Here is a 15379-nt window from a genome sequence, read left to right as displayed (position 1 = left end):
AGTTTTGCAGGAGAAACAAAGACAACAGGTAATATTTTAGTTAGTATTTTCAACAGCTTATTTATTATGACGATGATATTCTTTGAATTCGTAGGGAATGTCAGCTTACGACAACCCCAGTAACTTGTCTGAAGTGTTAGAAATCGATGAAGAACTAATCGTAATTCTACCAGTAGGCCAGATATCTGAGGAAGCGGCTGAGACAAGGAATAACATTGGCAGAGAGAACCTAACAAGGCACAAACGTCGGTCATCAATATTAGCTAATCTTAAGGATGTGTTCAATCGTTTACTGGTTTCTAGCGATCCTCACTACATGTTTTGACTGATATTGACCCTATGGATGAATTCTTTAAGGTTCTTGATGGTACTGAAGCTCCAAAATTATGAGGATTGCGATGAGTAATAAGTGCTTATACAATGTACATTTTCTGTTGTCAATAATTTATTTAAAAACAGGTTGTAATTGTTAAAAAAAAAGAATAACGAAGCGAACCTGGTGTGATGGTTAAAGCACGTGAATATCCCGCCGAGGACCTGGGATCAAATACGCCTCCCGACAAACTCACAAAAATGTGAGATCTTCCTTCAGAAGGGAAGTAAAGCCTTGGGTTAAATATCTTTTTAATTTTTCATATTCATTTTGCAGCATTTGGTGGGGCAATGAGAGCGCAAGTCAGTGCAAAGCCGATGAAGAGGAGGGTTAATGGCTGAATAGTCTTTGCTGACCACATAAACGCCATGGGATAGGAAAAGGGTATTTTGGTGTGGGATTAAGGTGTTGGTACAGACTTGACAATATCAATGCTATTCAGATGCAAAATAATTTCAAGGCTCAATAGTGAATCGCATACTTTCCAAAACCAAAAATCCACAAAATGCCAAGCAAGTCATAAAGGGTGATACGGTCAAAATTTGGTCACACAATTTTTTTCATAACTTTAGACTGCGTACACCAAAACAGCTGATTTTTGGACCAGTAATGCTACATTATATGTAGCTTATACCATAAATTTTTTATCAAAATCGATTGAGTATTGGTTGATATATAGATAAAACCATCGACCTACCTTTTTAAAATTTTGTACAAAGGCGCTCCATAGTAAATTTTCGGAAATTTAAGGTCAATAAACCACAATTTTGATTATAGAACTACCAATACTGCTCCGATTTTTATCAAATTTTTACAGTATAGTACTATTATGAAAATACGTTCTTAGTAAAATTTTTAGCCATTTTGTATGAATACTTTCAAAGTTGTAGCAGTTTGAATATGAAAAAAACTGACCGGGTGCCACTTAAGCAAAAATAACTTTGTAACGGCTGGATCAAATTGAATGAAATTTTTACACAACATTTTGATATGCATACTACACATACAGAAAAATTTTCATTGAAATCGGTTAAGTATCTCTGGCTCTATAAATAAAACAGTAAAAATGTGTGAATCCTCTTTGCACAAAATTTTAAAATTGCGGATCTCAGGGTTCAACAATATCTCCGCAAATACTAGACCGATTTTGATGAAAATTTTATGGTACAAGCTACATATAATGTACCATTACTGATCCAAAAAACAGCTGTTTTGGTGTACGCAATCTAAAGTTATGAAAAAAAATGTGTGACCAAAATTTGACTTGACTCGACAAAATTTGACAAAATTTGACCACCTAAACAAATATAACTTTGTAACGGCTGAATCAAATTGAATGAAATTTTAACATAACATTTTGATATGTATACTTTACATACAGAAAAATTTTCATTGGAATTGGTTCAGTATTTCTGGCTCCATAAAAAAAAGAGTAAAAATGTGTTCTTATTTTTTAATCCACTTTGTACAAAATTTTAAAATTGCAGTTTTCAGGATTCACAATATCTCCGCAAATACTAAACCGATTTTGATGAAAATTTTATGGTATAAGCTACATATAATGTACCAATACTGGTACAAAAATCAGCTGTTATGGTGTACGCAGTCTCAAGTTATGAAATAAATTGTGTGACCAAATTTTGACCGTATCACCCTTTAGAAAGAAAAAGCGCGTGATTGTTTATTTTGTCAATTATAACAAACGGAAACTTCTACCCTCTCCGACTCGCCAGTCACCCCGGAAAAAATGTCCCTTCAGTTCTGGAAAACATATTATTCCCAATTAAGCCTTTAATCGAATTGTCCGCGTAGTCTTGTAGTACGCCTACTAGGTAAGAACCAGTCATTGCCATACATATTAAATGACCCCATGGATAGCATTTGCATATGTAAAAGCTTTGCTGATGTGACTTTCCTATTAGGCAATTCTCTCATCTCATGTTTGTCTTCAAAACCTTGTCAAGCTTAGAAAAATGAAGTTAACCCTCCATCAGTCGCATCAAAAAAAGTTACACGAGCGGTCGCGTCGTGTACTCAGTACACGACAAACGCTTTCAATTATGGTTTATATGCTTTACTAGATACAATGTTGGTGTCTTCGGCAAAAATGTCCAACTGGATAATGCGCGTCTGATAGTGGACATGTGGAACCGGTCAACACGATCTGGTCCTGTCCCGGGTGTCGGAATGGCCCTCGCGGGAACCTGTTTCGTAGACATTTCAGTTATGGCACCAAAACTAGGCATTCGACGGCTCTATCTTCATGATTTTTCATGTACATCATCTTAGTAACCATGAAAATGACCAGTGACCTCCCTGGCTAACCCGTGGCCACCGGAATGTGCCCTGGAGGAACCTGTTACGAGGACATTTTGACCATGACACCAAAACTAGGCTTGCGACGGCTCTATCTTCATCATTTTCCAAATCAATTATTTTAGTAACCATGAAAATGACCAGTGACCTCCCTGGCCAACCCGTGGCCACCGGAATGTGCCCTGGAGGAACCTGTTTCGAAGACATTTTGACCATGACACCAAAACAAGGCATGCGACGGCTCAATCTTCATGATTTTCCATATCCATCATTTTAGTAACCATGAAAATGACCAGTGACCTCCCTGGCTAACCCGTGGCCACCGGAATGTGCCCTGGAGGAACCTGTTTCGAGGACATTGTGACCATGACACCAAAAACTAGGCTTGCGACGGTTCTATCTTCATGATTTTCCAAATCATTTTTTTTTTTGGTACAATGAAAATGACCAGTGACCTCCCTGGCCAACCCGTGGCCACCGGAATGTGCCCTGGAGGAACCTGTTTCGAGGACATTTTGACCATGACACCAAAACAAGGCATGCGACGGCTCAATCTTCATGATTTTCCATATCCATCATTTTAGTAACCATGAAAATGACCAGTGACCTCCCTGGCTAACCCGTGGCCACCGGAATGTGCCCTGGAGGAACCTGTTTCGAGGACATTGTGACCATGACACCAAAACTAGGCTTGCGACGGTTCTATCTTCATGATTTTCCAAATCATTTTTTTTGGTACAATGAAAATGACCAGTGACCTCCCTGGCCAACCCGTGGCCACCGGAATGTGCCCTGGAGGAACCTGTTTCGAGGACATTTTGACCATGACACCAAAACAAGGCATGCGACGGATCTATCTTCATGATTTTCCATATCCATTATTTTAGTAACCATGAAAATGACCAGTGACCTCCCTGGCCAACCCGTGGGCACCGGAATGTGCCCTGGAGGAACCTGTTTCGGGGACATTTTAACCATGACACCAAAACAAGGCTTGCGACGGCTCGATCTTCATGATTTTCCATATCCATTATTTTAGTAACCATGAAAATGACCAGTTACCTCCCTGGCCAACCCGTGGCCACCGGAATGTGCCCTGGAGGAACCTGTTTCGAGGACATTATGACCATGACACCAAAACGAGGCATGCGACGGCTCTATCTTCATGATTTTCCATATCCATTATTTTAGTAACCATGAAAATGACCAGTGACCTCCCTGGTCAACCCGTGGCCAACGGAATGTGCCCTGGAGGAACCTGTTTCGAGCACATTTTGACCATGACACCAAAACTAGGCATGCGACGGCTCTATCTTCATAATTTTTCATATCCATCATCTTAGTAATCATGACTATGATCAGTGGCCTCCCTGGCCAAACCGTGGCCACCGGAATGTGCCCTGGAGGGATCAGTTTCGGGGACATTGTGGCTTTGACGCCAAAACTAGGCTTGCGACGGCTCTTTAGTAACCATGAAAAGGACCAGTGACCTCCCTGGCCATCCCGTGGCCACTGGACTTTTTACCTGTAAATCCGGTAAGTTCAACAAATTTGGAGTGATCGCGTCAAAATGATGTGCCATGTTTGCCCTAATGGGCTGGAGGAATTGAATGAATGTGGAAGAATTAAACGAAGAGAAAAAGCAGGATCTTCATATAACAAAATGCAAAAGTAACTGATGCTTTATCCTCATTCACGCTAGGTGCATAAGTTTCTCTGGCCTATGAACAGTCACATGAAGTTCACGTTCATTTTACGTCAATTGATGGCTTGATGACATCTGTCAGGCGTTGCAGTTATTCAACTTCATTCGTTAAGTGAAACGTAAATGTGTTGCAGTTAGCAGCTAAACAAAATTGCTGACACCGAAAACTATCATATAACTGCGAAATTGTTCGTATAACGCTAAACTGGCTTGCTGACTTAATTTCCAGGAGGAGCGTAATATCATAAAGTCTATTCCGTGAATCACGCTTATTATTCAAATAGCAAAACATTGGAACCATAAAAAAGTTACGTTATATCGAGGTAAAAGTTACGTCATATTGAGCTACGTAATATCGAGTCGAGGCTACGTTATACCGAGGTATGACAGTATAAAAACCAGTTGGTAACCAAAACCACAAAACAAAAAATTTCGGCTCCGTGAAGCAAAATAAAAAAATTTTATTTCTTTCTATTCGAAAATTACAAAACAGATTGAAAATATTTTTATACAATACAATAAACGCTTTTGGATGGGAAATAGGTATCAAATTAACGGATTCACCATGCTATAAGCGAAAATTATATGCATGACCACCCTCATATAAAGTAGGAACCATGGGCGCTGGTTTTTTTCACGGTTACTTAGGGTGAATCGTCAATTATTGCACACCTTGAAAACTTGCTAATTATTGCAGACTCCATGCTTTGCTTATGAGATGTGCAACAATTGGCGAGTTTTTAAGGTGTGTAACAATTGGCGATTTACCCTAGATGATGGATATATAACATCAAAAAGATAGAGCAGTTGCATGCCTAGTTTTGGCGCCTTGGTCAAAATTGTTCTCAAAACAGGTTGCTTCAAGGCAAAGTCCAGTAGCCACAGGATGGCCAGGGAGGTCACTGGTCATTTTCATGGTTACTAAGATGATGGATATGGAAAATCAGGAAGATAGAGCCGTCGCAAGCCTAGTTTTGGCGTCAAAGCCAAAATGTCCACGAAACTGGTTCCTCTAGAGCCAGTGGCGTAGCCAGAAATTGTCTCTGGGAGGGGTTTTCAATGGTCAATGATACCTTTTTTGATTTGACACTTACATTTTGTAAACAGTAAGGAGTAATTGTATTCGTAGTTTGAAAATAGCTACGCCAGTGTCTAGAGCACATTCCGTTGGCCACGGGTTAGCCAGGGAGGTCACTGGTCATTTTCATGGTTACTAAAATGATGGGTATGGAAAATCATGAAGATAGAGCCGTCGCATGCCCAGTTTCAGTATCATGGTCATAATGTCATAAATCAGGAAGATAGAGCCGTCGCAAGCCTTGTTTTGGCGTCAAAGCCAAAATGTCCACGAAACTGGTTCCTCTAGAGCACATTCCGTTGGCCACGGGTTAGCCAGGGAGGTCACTGCACTGGTCATTTTCATGGTTACTAAAATAATGGATATGGAAAATCATGAAGATAGAGCCGTCGCATGCCTTGTTTTGGTGTCATGGTCAAAATGTCCTCGAAACAGGTTCCTCCAGGGTACATTCCGGTGGCCACGGGTTAGCCAGCGAGGTCACTGGTCATTTTCATGGTTACTAAGATGATGGATATGAAAAATCATGAAGATAGAGCCGTCGCATGCCTAGTTTTGGCGCCTTGGTCAAAATTGTTCTCAAAACAGCTTCCTTCAAGGCAAAGTCCAGTAGCCACGGGATAGTCAGGGAGGTCACTGATCATTTTCATGGTTACTAAGATGATGGATATGAAAAATCATGAAGATAGAGGCGTCGCATGCCTTGTTTTGGCGTCATGGTCAAAATGTCCTCGTAACAGGTTCCTCCAGGGCATATTCCGGTGGCCACGGGTTAGCCAGGGAGGTCACTAGTCATTTTCATGGTTACTAAGATGATGTACATGAAAAATCATGAAGATAGAGCCGTCGCATGCCTAGTTTCGGTGCCATAACTGAAATGTCTACGAAACAGGTTCCCGCGAAGGCCATTCCGACACCCGGGACAGGACCAGATCGTGTTGACCGGTTCCACATGTCCACTATCAGACGCGCATTATCCAGATAGACATTTTTGCTGAAGACACCAACATTGTATCTAGTAAAGCATATAAACCATAATTGAAAGCTTATGCCGTGTACTGAGTACACGACGCGACCGCTCGTGTAACGGTCTGGTTCACAAAAAAGTTACACCAGCGGTCGCGCCGGTGTACTGAGTACACATTCAAAATGTGAGGTTAGAATTACGTATTTTTCGAGTACTTTCCGTGCATTTTTTCATTTTTTTTCTGCCTTACTAACAAGAAGAAGAGTGGATCTTGGAATAGGACCAACACCCGGTTCAATTTGGTGCGAATTTCGATTATTTTTTTGCATTTTTCTGAGACGCGTGTACTCAGTACACGCAAGCGACTGATGGTGGGTTAATAAACAATACATTACAAGGTTCGAATTCCCATAAAATGAAATCATTCATTCGCACTACAACACCATAGAAGATAATATCACATTGGCTGATTACAGTACAAATGCGAAAAATCTCCCTTTTCCCCCTATCCGCAACCCGGGGCCCTGTTGGATTTCAAAAGCCTCGGAGAATATTACAAACCTTCAATGGTATTCCCATACACTAACCCACATTGCCCATTCAGGGGTCTGACTGGGCCTATAACCCTCCCTCAGTTTGTAATATTCTCTCCAACTTGGAATTCTCGCGCTCAGTATCATACGGGCGTATCTACAATGATCGATTTCTCTTCATCGATTTTCTCTTCGGCTAATAACTTGGCCTGCAAATCAGTTTTGCTTGTTTTTGTTGTTTCAGATGCTAGTCCTAGTCGTCCTTCACCGAAATACACCGAGAGATCATTCGAATATTGGTCGTATTTTCCGGAATAATCCGAAGAGAAAATCGACGAAGAGAAATCGATCATTGTAGATACAGGGGATAGACAAAATGATCGGGACATGCAAAATTTCCACTTTTCAAAAAATGTCCAATTAGCTGTAACTTTTCGAAAAGTGCATCAAATATTCTAAAATTTTCACTGTAAGTTGATCAACTAGTTGTGTATTAGTGGACAAAATTTGGAAAAGATCGGGCTATTCTTCACGAAGTTAGGAAAATTCTAGAAAAAGGTATAATTATCCGATAGCCAACTTTGAGCTGTTATATGTCCGGATTTAATGAGCCGAATGTAATGAAATTTTGTCCATTTATGACTCATATAATATGCTCTGAAAAACGTTTAACACAACTTGAAGTTATTAACGAGAGAAAAAGTTATAGCGATTTCATAAATTTTATGATTTTTTAGTAAATTGGTCCATTTTTAATATGCATCCCATTACTTTTTCAATGAATTGCCACCTATGTTGTAACTTTCTTCCAAAACACATCTGTATTCAATAGAATCAGAGGGAATTTAAATAAACTATAATTAGCATCTTAAATTTTTAAACGATGTTGAAATTTAAGAAAATTTGGTGTTTTATTAGAAAAATAATTTAATCGTTATAATTTTCTTCCGTGTTAAGAATTTTTAGTTATGTCAAAAGTTTTTCGAAGCTCATTATATAAGTCATAAATGGTCAAAATTTCATTCCATTCGGTTCATTGAATCCGGAGATATAACAGCTCAAAGTTTCCTATCGGATAATTTTACCTTTTCCAAGAATTTTTATAACTTCGTGTAGAATCGTTCGACCTTTTCCGAAATTTGTTCACTGATACACAAATAGTTGATCAACTTACAGTGAAAATTTGAGAATATTTGATGCACTTTTCGAAAAGTTACAGCTATTTGAAATTTTTTTGAGAAGGGAAAATTTTGCCTGTCCCGATCATTTTGTCTATCCCCTGTACGCCTGTATGATACTAAACGCGAGAATTATATTTTCCCGGCACATAAATGACTTCGACAAATGTTCGAGATACTATGCAGCAGCATGATCAGTATAACTATATCAGATGACTTGAAGATCTGATTTTTACAGAATTGTTTGCCATTGATTATACATTCAGCTATTCCAATCATTACTGCAAAGCACATCGGCTACATGCCTGAATTCAAAGCTTCCTGGAAAATATAATCCAATCCCAGGGACCTTGGGTTAAATATCTTTTTAATAAAGATGAAAAAATAAGAACAAAAAAACTAACTAACATTATCTTTCAGGTCTTCATGTGACCAGTAAGCTGTTCCAGAACACTGTTTAAAGACACGGGCACGTTTAGTACTTCCAGTGAGCTATTCGCTCTTTGAAGGAAGCACGACACTAGACAACGGACCAGCATGCAACGCCCAGTGGCGCAGCCGAAAACTTTTCCTGACAGCTGCGGCGGGAATCGAACCCGCGCTCCTAGCACGATGCGACTAAATGCTTGGTGTCACTGGCCGCACGACCACGAAGCCACAACCAACATTATTGTGATTAGCCTTTTAGGACACGCGCCTGTTTGATCCTAAAACTGCTCGTACTGTACGACGACGAGCGAGGTTTTTTGAGAATGGTGTAGTTTTTACAATGCGCGCGCGTCCTGAAGGGTTAAACAAATTCAATGAAAATTTGATTTCAATCAATTTCCCATAAGGTTGCATGCAGCCCGACCGACGATGCCACAGGGAGGTAGGGATAGGAGTTACTGGGACGAGCATCTGTATTACGCACTGCCCAGCCTTTACCGTGACACATGTGAAAAATATATAAGTCAAGAAAGAGCACGCCCAACAATGTGAATCAATCATTCGCCTTTCACTTTTGCTCACAGTTTTCCTAACCCTTCCTCCATCCTACTGCAGGCTAATGCGAAGTCCTTGCCCAGGTGGACGTACCTAACGTCTGTCTAATGGAATGGTACCGGTACGTACCGGTTGTACACTAACACAACAACCGACGTAACATGCAAGGTTCCACCCTCGCTCGTTCTCCTACCTACTCTTGCCTATCCTACGGGAACATCGATTGCCTTTGCCGTGTCCGAAAGTACCAGAGAGGGTGTGCTCCATGGGCATGTCTTATATCACCCATAAACAGCACAAATGTAGGTTGGTTATTACCTCTCAGTTCGTCTCTTTGGTTTCGGTTCAGTTAGGGGCATGGGAGAAGAATATCGCCATGCTGCGAAAGGAAGCATGGCATTTAATCAAAAAAAAAATGTATATAAGCTTAAATTTAAGGAACTTTATTTAAGGAATTTCATTACGATTTTTGAAAAACAACATATTAGAGAAAAAGTAGTACAAGTTAAGTTTGACTTGAAAGGTTGAAACGCTTTAAAATTATTGAAGAATTAATTTATTACTTCCTAATCTCTAAACGTTACTAGTGATTATCTATATATATAAAAATGCAGTGGCATACGTGGGACCGCGCATAACTTGCGAACGGATGGTCCGATTTGGGTCGTGTAAGTTTTGTTCTGTTAGTTTTCACCCAAGGATGGTTTATGAGGCAAAAAACATGGAAAAATTTAGAGTTTTTGAAAATTGGTGTTTCATACATTTTGAACGGGGACTTGGGCTTGGCTAGGGACTTGGAACGTCAAAAACGCAGTAGGCAAGACAAAGTTTGCCGGGGACAGCTAGTTTCGTATAAATATGTTTTCCTAAACAGCGGGCTCCGGTAATTTCATGAAAACAACATGCTGGGGTGCAGCTTTAAACTTTAAAAAAATACAAATTTTGCAAAGCCTAATTTAAGTGTTAGTCGACTGGACTACCATTAAAAGAATAGCACGTGGGTGGCCTTGCAATTTATCAAATGGAATTTCGTTGATTTATTTTAAAATACATCAATTCAGCTCCAGTGACATTAAAACTTATTTCTTCAAGGTAGCCACCTCAAGTTCATAGTCCATTAGCCATCATTCTGTCCCGCTGACAAGTTTAAAATTTTATGGAAATTCAAACAAAAAACCTTTCATTCCCCCTTCAACGGAAACTCCATTCCCAGCTCCCATTCCACCGCACTTCAACAGGAAAACAAACGAAAGCAAAACTTACCCCAATTCTTGGCACTGGTTTCCCGTTCTCCGACTTTTCTTCACTCACTTTATGTGTGTGTGTGGGGAAGGAAATACAGTCCTATGCACAGCTGTCGTCCCACCCACTACTAATCGACCAACCAATTCCGCTGCTCTTCACTTCTTCCAGTTTCCACACTGCACTGTGTCGGTCGGTCACACTGCCTCCAATGACCTTGACTTAGAAAACTCGTCGTCTTGCACGTCGACGACGGCACGAGGAAAACCACGCTGCTTTGCCCGTTGAGACTTGATTCTTGACGTTCGACTAGGCCACTTGTTCACCACAACAGCAGGTCTCGGGCGGACAATCGAAACTTGACTATGACTACGACTTCCACTCGGCTGGCATTGCACTATAGAACACTTTCTTCACCATGTCGGTCGATGGATTGCTTCCTGGACTGGAAAAGTTGTAAACTTCACTACGGGTGCACTCCGGGTTTCCTCCTTCAGCACTAGCTAAGCGACGGGTTCTCTTCTATAGTGCGCACATTTCAGGAGCGGTGTAGGTTTAATTTTGGAACTGGCGCTGTGATTAGATTTTGCATTGAAACCCCGTTCGGAAGGGTTCCATCCGTGCGCGGGGTATTCCTTATATTTGTTATTGTTATATTTATTTCAACACTTCAACTCAATTCTCCGGCTCGGTAAACTCACTGGTTCACTGGCGCGCCAACGAAACTGCACTTGAATGTTTCTAGCTGAAAGAGTTTGCCCATTCACTCACTATTGCTGCAGGCTTCGCATCCGTAACGAAGATCAAGATCTTCTTCCTTTGGGTACGCGTACGACGCTTGCTGTTTCGCCACCCACAACGCGTGCTAAGCTAAAGTAAATGATATCACGGTGAAAAACTTGGCACAGCACCAATAAGATGATGATACAGTGAGTCAGTCTATTTTTTGTGCAGCGCGGTTTCTTCAGTTTACGTAGTTGAAAATTCAGAAAAGCTTTAACAACCCAACAAACATTTTTGCTGTACAAGAGTGGAACAAACAACTCTTAAGCAAATTTTAGCTTAAGAAACTGTTATTCAACTAGTTCTGTTACTTGGGAAGAACAATTTCTTACAGTGTGTGCATTTGCAAGCAACTAGGTAAGCTCGATCCATATCTATTTTAGTACTCATGTATTAAATTCTTTTATGCAATTCAGTATCATAATTTACATTTTATATAACTTATTTTGGTATGATAATGGCCAATTTTTCCGAACTGGTTCATTATGCAACTGAAATGAGTTGCATAATGAAAAATAGTTGTATAATGTTCATAATGCAACTCATTGAGTTGCATTATGAACATTATGCAACTCATTTGAGTTGCATTATGAACATTATGCAACTCAAATTAGTTGGATTATGAAAAAATCATTGCATAAAACGTTGTATGGAACTCGTTGCAAAACTCGATTTTTTCAGCACTCTTCGTAATTATCCAACTCGGCAAGCCCGTTGGATAAATGTACCACTCGTGCTGAAACAATCAACTTTTTGCAACTCGTTACATAAATAACTATAGCAGGCTTGGACACCATATTGGAAAAACCGAAACTATTTGTAGTATGTAAAGGTATGTACTACCCAAGTATGAATGCTGAACAGTGAGAGTATTAGCTGATCAATAGCTGGTTAATTGTGTCAATGGCTGAACACAATGACAGCCGAATATTGGTCTGAACTATGGCTTGTTCAACCTCTTTAATCAGCGATACATAGATGGCTAAATATCAAGTTGAATAGAATATTACTCATCTGGGTAACCAGCTTTAAAACATACCCCAACATGCAGAATTAATCATCTGTTGTTCAACCTTTAATCAAATAATGTTTGACAGCTGACCCAAGCATGGTTTTTGTGAAGTCCACATCGCTTCTTCAGTCTCAATACAGACTTGGTTCAACTTATGTTCTTGACTATTCAGTAGACTGCGGCTTATTTTTATAAAGTTGTTGAAACCTGGAATTCGTAAGCTCTTTTGGATTCAAATGACACAAAAAGAGAAACCTCTGAGTTTAAGCCAAAAATATTGAGATTTAGAGGTAGCACAATCGCTTCAAAGTTGAATTTTCGAGTAATAAAAAGGTGTTTTCACTTCAAGTGCCATAACTTTTTCAATTTTCAACCGATTTTCAATCTTTTTTTATGAATTTCTCACAAATAAACTCGTAGAACATCATTTTCTTCCAAAATCACGCAAAATATGAGTTTTTGAAGGTTTAATTTATTATTTTCTTCTTTTTACAAAAATTTTTAACTTATGAGTCCTATAACTTTTTAACCGTTTGACCAATTTTAAATTTTTTAGCTTGCTTTTGTAGATATTTTTGTTGCCTATCTTTGTCACAAACAAACTTTTCATCAAAGTAGTCATTTTTAAGATACTTTTCACCAAAAACTGCCAAAACATGCCTTAAAACTTGATTTTTTCATGCAAAATTGAAGTTTTTTACGATTATTTGCAATTTTTACTCCAAACCAGATACTTAGCATCATATTTAGGGATATGGAACACATTGGAGACTATTTTTTTTCAATTTTTTTTCCTCGCATTTCGAACATGAAATAATTTTTTGATTCAGAACATTTCAAAAACTGAAGTTTAAGGCTTCCATATGATTATTGAGAATAAATTTTTCACTTTGAGCCCGAAATTAAGCATGAAAACAATTAAAATTTTGCCCAAAATCTGATTTTTCAAAAAAAATACGTGTTTTTGGACGGTTTTTGGTATTTATCTATTTTAAAACGATTTTTTAAAGGTACAGTTTAGTCACAGCATTCTTAGGCAACAAAAATATCTACAAAAGCAAGCTAAAAAATTTAAAATTGGTAAAACGGTTCAAAAGTTATAGGACTCTGAAGTTACATTATTTTATTTTTACACAATTAGTAAATTTAATTGATTACTGTTTAAGCGCATATTAAGCCTTAAATCAGCCTTCCAATGAACCTCAAATCAGCTAAAGGTTGAATAAAATCGCCAAAATTAGATATTTAGGAGCTGGCATTATTTAATTCGAAAAACTACTCAACCTCCAAAATTTTCAATGTTTTTTTTTTTAACATTTTAGTTTCATCTTAGGATCATACTTTTGCCTATTATCACATACATTAGGAACATTTTATGACCAAATCAAGGTAAAAAATCATATTGTACATCTTATTTTATATTTCATCTAACATTAACCCTTTTCTTCCCGCAACTTTGAATTTCTATAACAAAAACTATTTCCAAAAATATGTAGCTCTTAAAATAGCAATTCAAAACAAAATGATAAATCCGTAGCTATTGATAACTTATCAATAGTTACACTATGGAAACAATTAGTTAGCATTTCGGTTGACCAAATAAAGCTACCATTACGTTCTAAAAATCTGAAAAGCATTTCATCATAGTCAGGTCTTTTTTTACGCGGTTTTCATTTACGCGGCCGCGTAAATGAAAACTCCATACAAAAAAAAATTTCATCGTCTTATTTTTGCATGATTCGTCGAGAAATGGTGAGACTTTTTTTACGCGGTTTTTTGAATTTTGAACTGAGTTTTATTTTTACGCGGTACGTATCCCCCGCGTAAAAAAAACCTGACTGTAAATCAAATTCCGAATGTCTCCAGTTAGACAAAAATATATGGTGCTGTAGAGCAGAGGTTTTCAAACTTTTTTAAGTCCATAGTCCAAAGAGGATAATAGCAGTATAATAGTTATTTATGTAACGAGTTGCAAAAAGATGATTTTTTTCAGCACGAGTCGTACATTTATCCGACGAGCTTTGTAGAAATACATCCTAGTGTTCATTTAAAAAATCTTTCATGAGTTCCTGAAAAAAATCTTCCACGAATTATTAAAAAAAATATTTCAGGGCATCTTTGGAAACTCCTCCTTTACTTCAAAAAGACACCCAAGAAAAAAAAAATAGTCAACAATTCTTTCACATAATATTTTAGGGATTATTTTAGACTTTAGAACGTTCTCCATAAATTTCTCCGAAAATTCCTTAAGAGAGTTTTGAACAGATAGCTTCCAAAAATGTTGCATGGATTCCTTTAGAAAACACTTTAAGAATTCCTTTCTAAAAATCCAGCATAAATGGTTCCAGAAATTCATCTACAAATTTCTTCAGATTTTTTTATAGATATTTCTCTAGAAATATTTCAAAGCATACATCTAGAAAACCTTCCACGAACTTTCTCAAAAATACTCCATGGCTTTATTCTAAGAAAATGATTCTCGCATACATTAAGAATCAGAAATACAGAACTTGTCTCAGAAGCTTCCTAAGGCATTTTCTCCAAAGACTTTTTTTTTAATCTTAAAGAGATTCTTAGAGAATTTCCCAAGATTTCTTCACATGCCTTTAGATATTCCTTCAAGACATTTCTCTTCCAGAAATTACTTCAAGAATTTCTTAAGAAAGTCTTAGAAAATCTTCCAAGGATTCTTTCAGAAATTTGTCAACAGCCTCCAAGCGTACCTCTAGGAATTTCTCTATGAATTCCTCCAGGAATACATGAATAAAATATCCTAAGAGGCTTTGTTAGGTATTCCACCCGGGGTTTTCATGTGTTTTTTTTTCCAGGCATTCGTCCTGGAATTTCTTCAGAAAACTCATCTATGGATTCTTAAAACATTCATGTTTTGGTTTTTCAGAAATACTTTCATGAGTTCATTTACAATTTTCTTCAGATTTTTTACATATTTTTTCTGAAATTAATTCCGCGGTATTTTCGGAAATATCTTTAGCAACTTTTTCAATATTCCTAGAACACTTAAGAAATTTCAGCATAGATTTCCTCAGAAGTCGTTCCATGGATTATTTTAGAAGTGGTTCTATGAGTTCCTTCACGAGTTGCTCAAGCGGTTCCTTCAGAGATTCCTCCAGATATTCATCCATGGTAATGCACCAGTGAAAGGACGCTGAAATCGGGGAACCTAGACTAGTTAGCTCTGATTTTACCA

General features: G+C 38.2%; 1 protein-coding gene across 2 annotated transcripts in view; it reads right to left on the bottom strand.

Annotated features, from left to right (window-relative positions):
* Positions 1–15379, bottom strand: part of LOC109433075 (uncharacterized) — a 336164-nt gene that overhangs the window by 299872 nt on the left and 20913 nt on the right. Inside the window, exon 2 of one of the 2 annotated variants that reach the window (XM_062842514.1) lies at positions 10398–11246. The exons of the other annotated variant lie outside the window; for it this stretch is intronic. The gene's annotated coding sequence lies outside the window, so the exon portion shown is untranslated. The remainder of the gene's footprint in view (positions 1–10397; positions 11247–15379) is intronic. 2 annotated transcript variants of the gene reach the window in all.

This window comes from Aedes albopictus, chromosome 3, assembly GCF_035046485.1.
Source record: "Aedes albopictus strain Foshan chromosome 3, AalbF5, whole genome shotgun sequence".
Lineage (NCBI taxonomy): Eukaryota > Metazoa > Arthropoda > Insecta > Diptera > Culicidae > Aedes > Aedes albopictus.
Note: the sequence above shows the minus strand (reverse complement) of the source record. Positions and strands in the feature narration are given on the sequence as shown.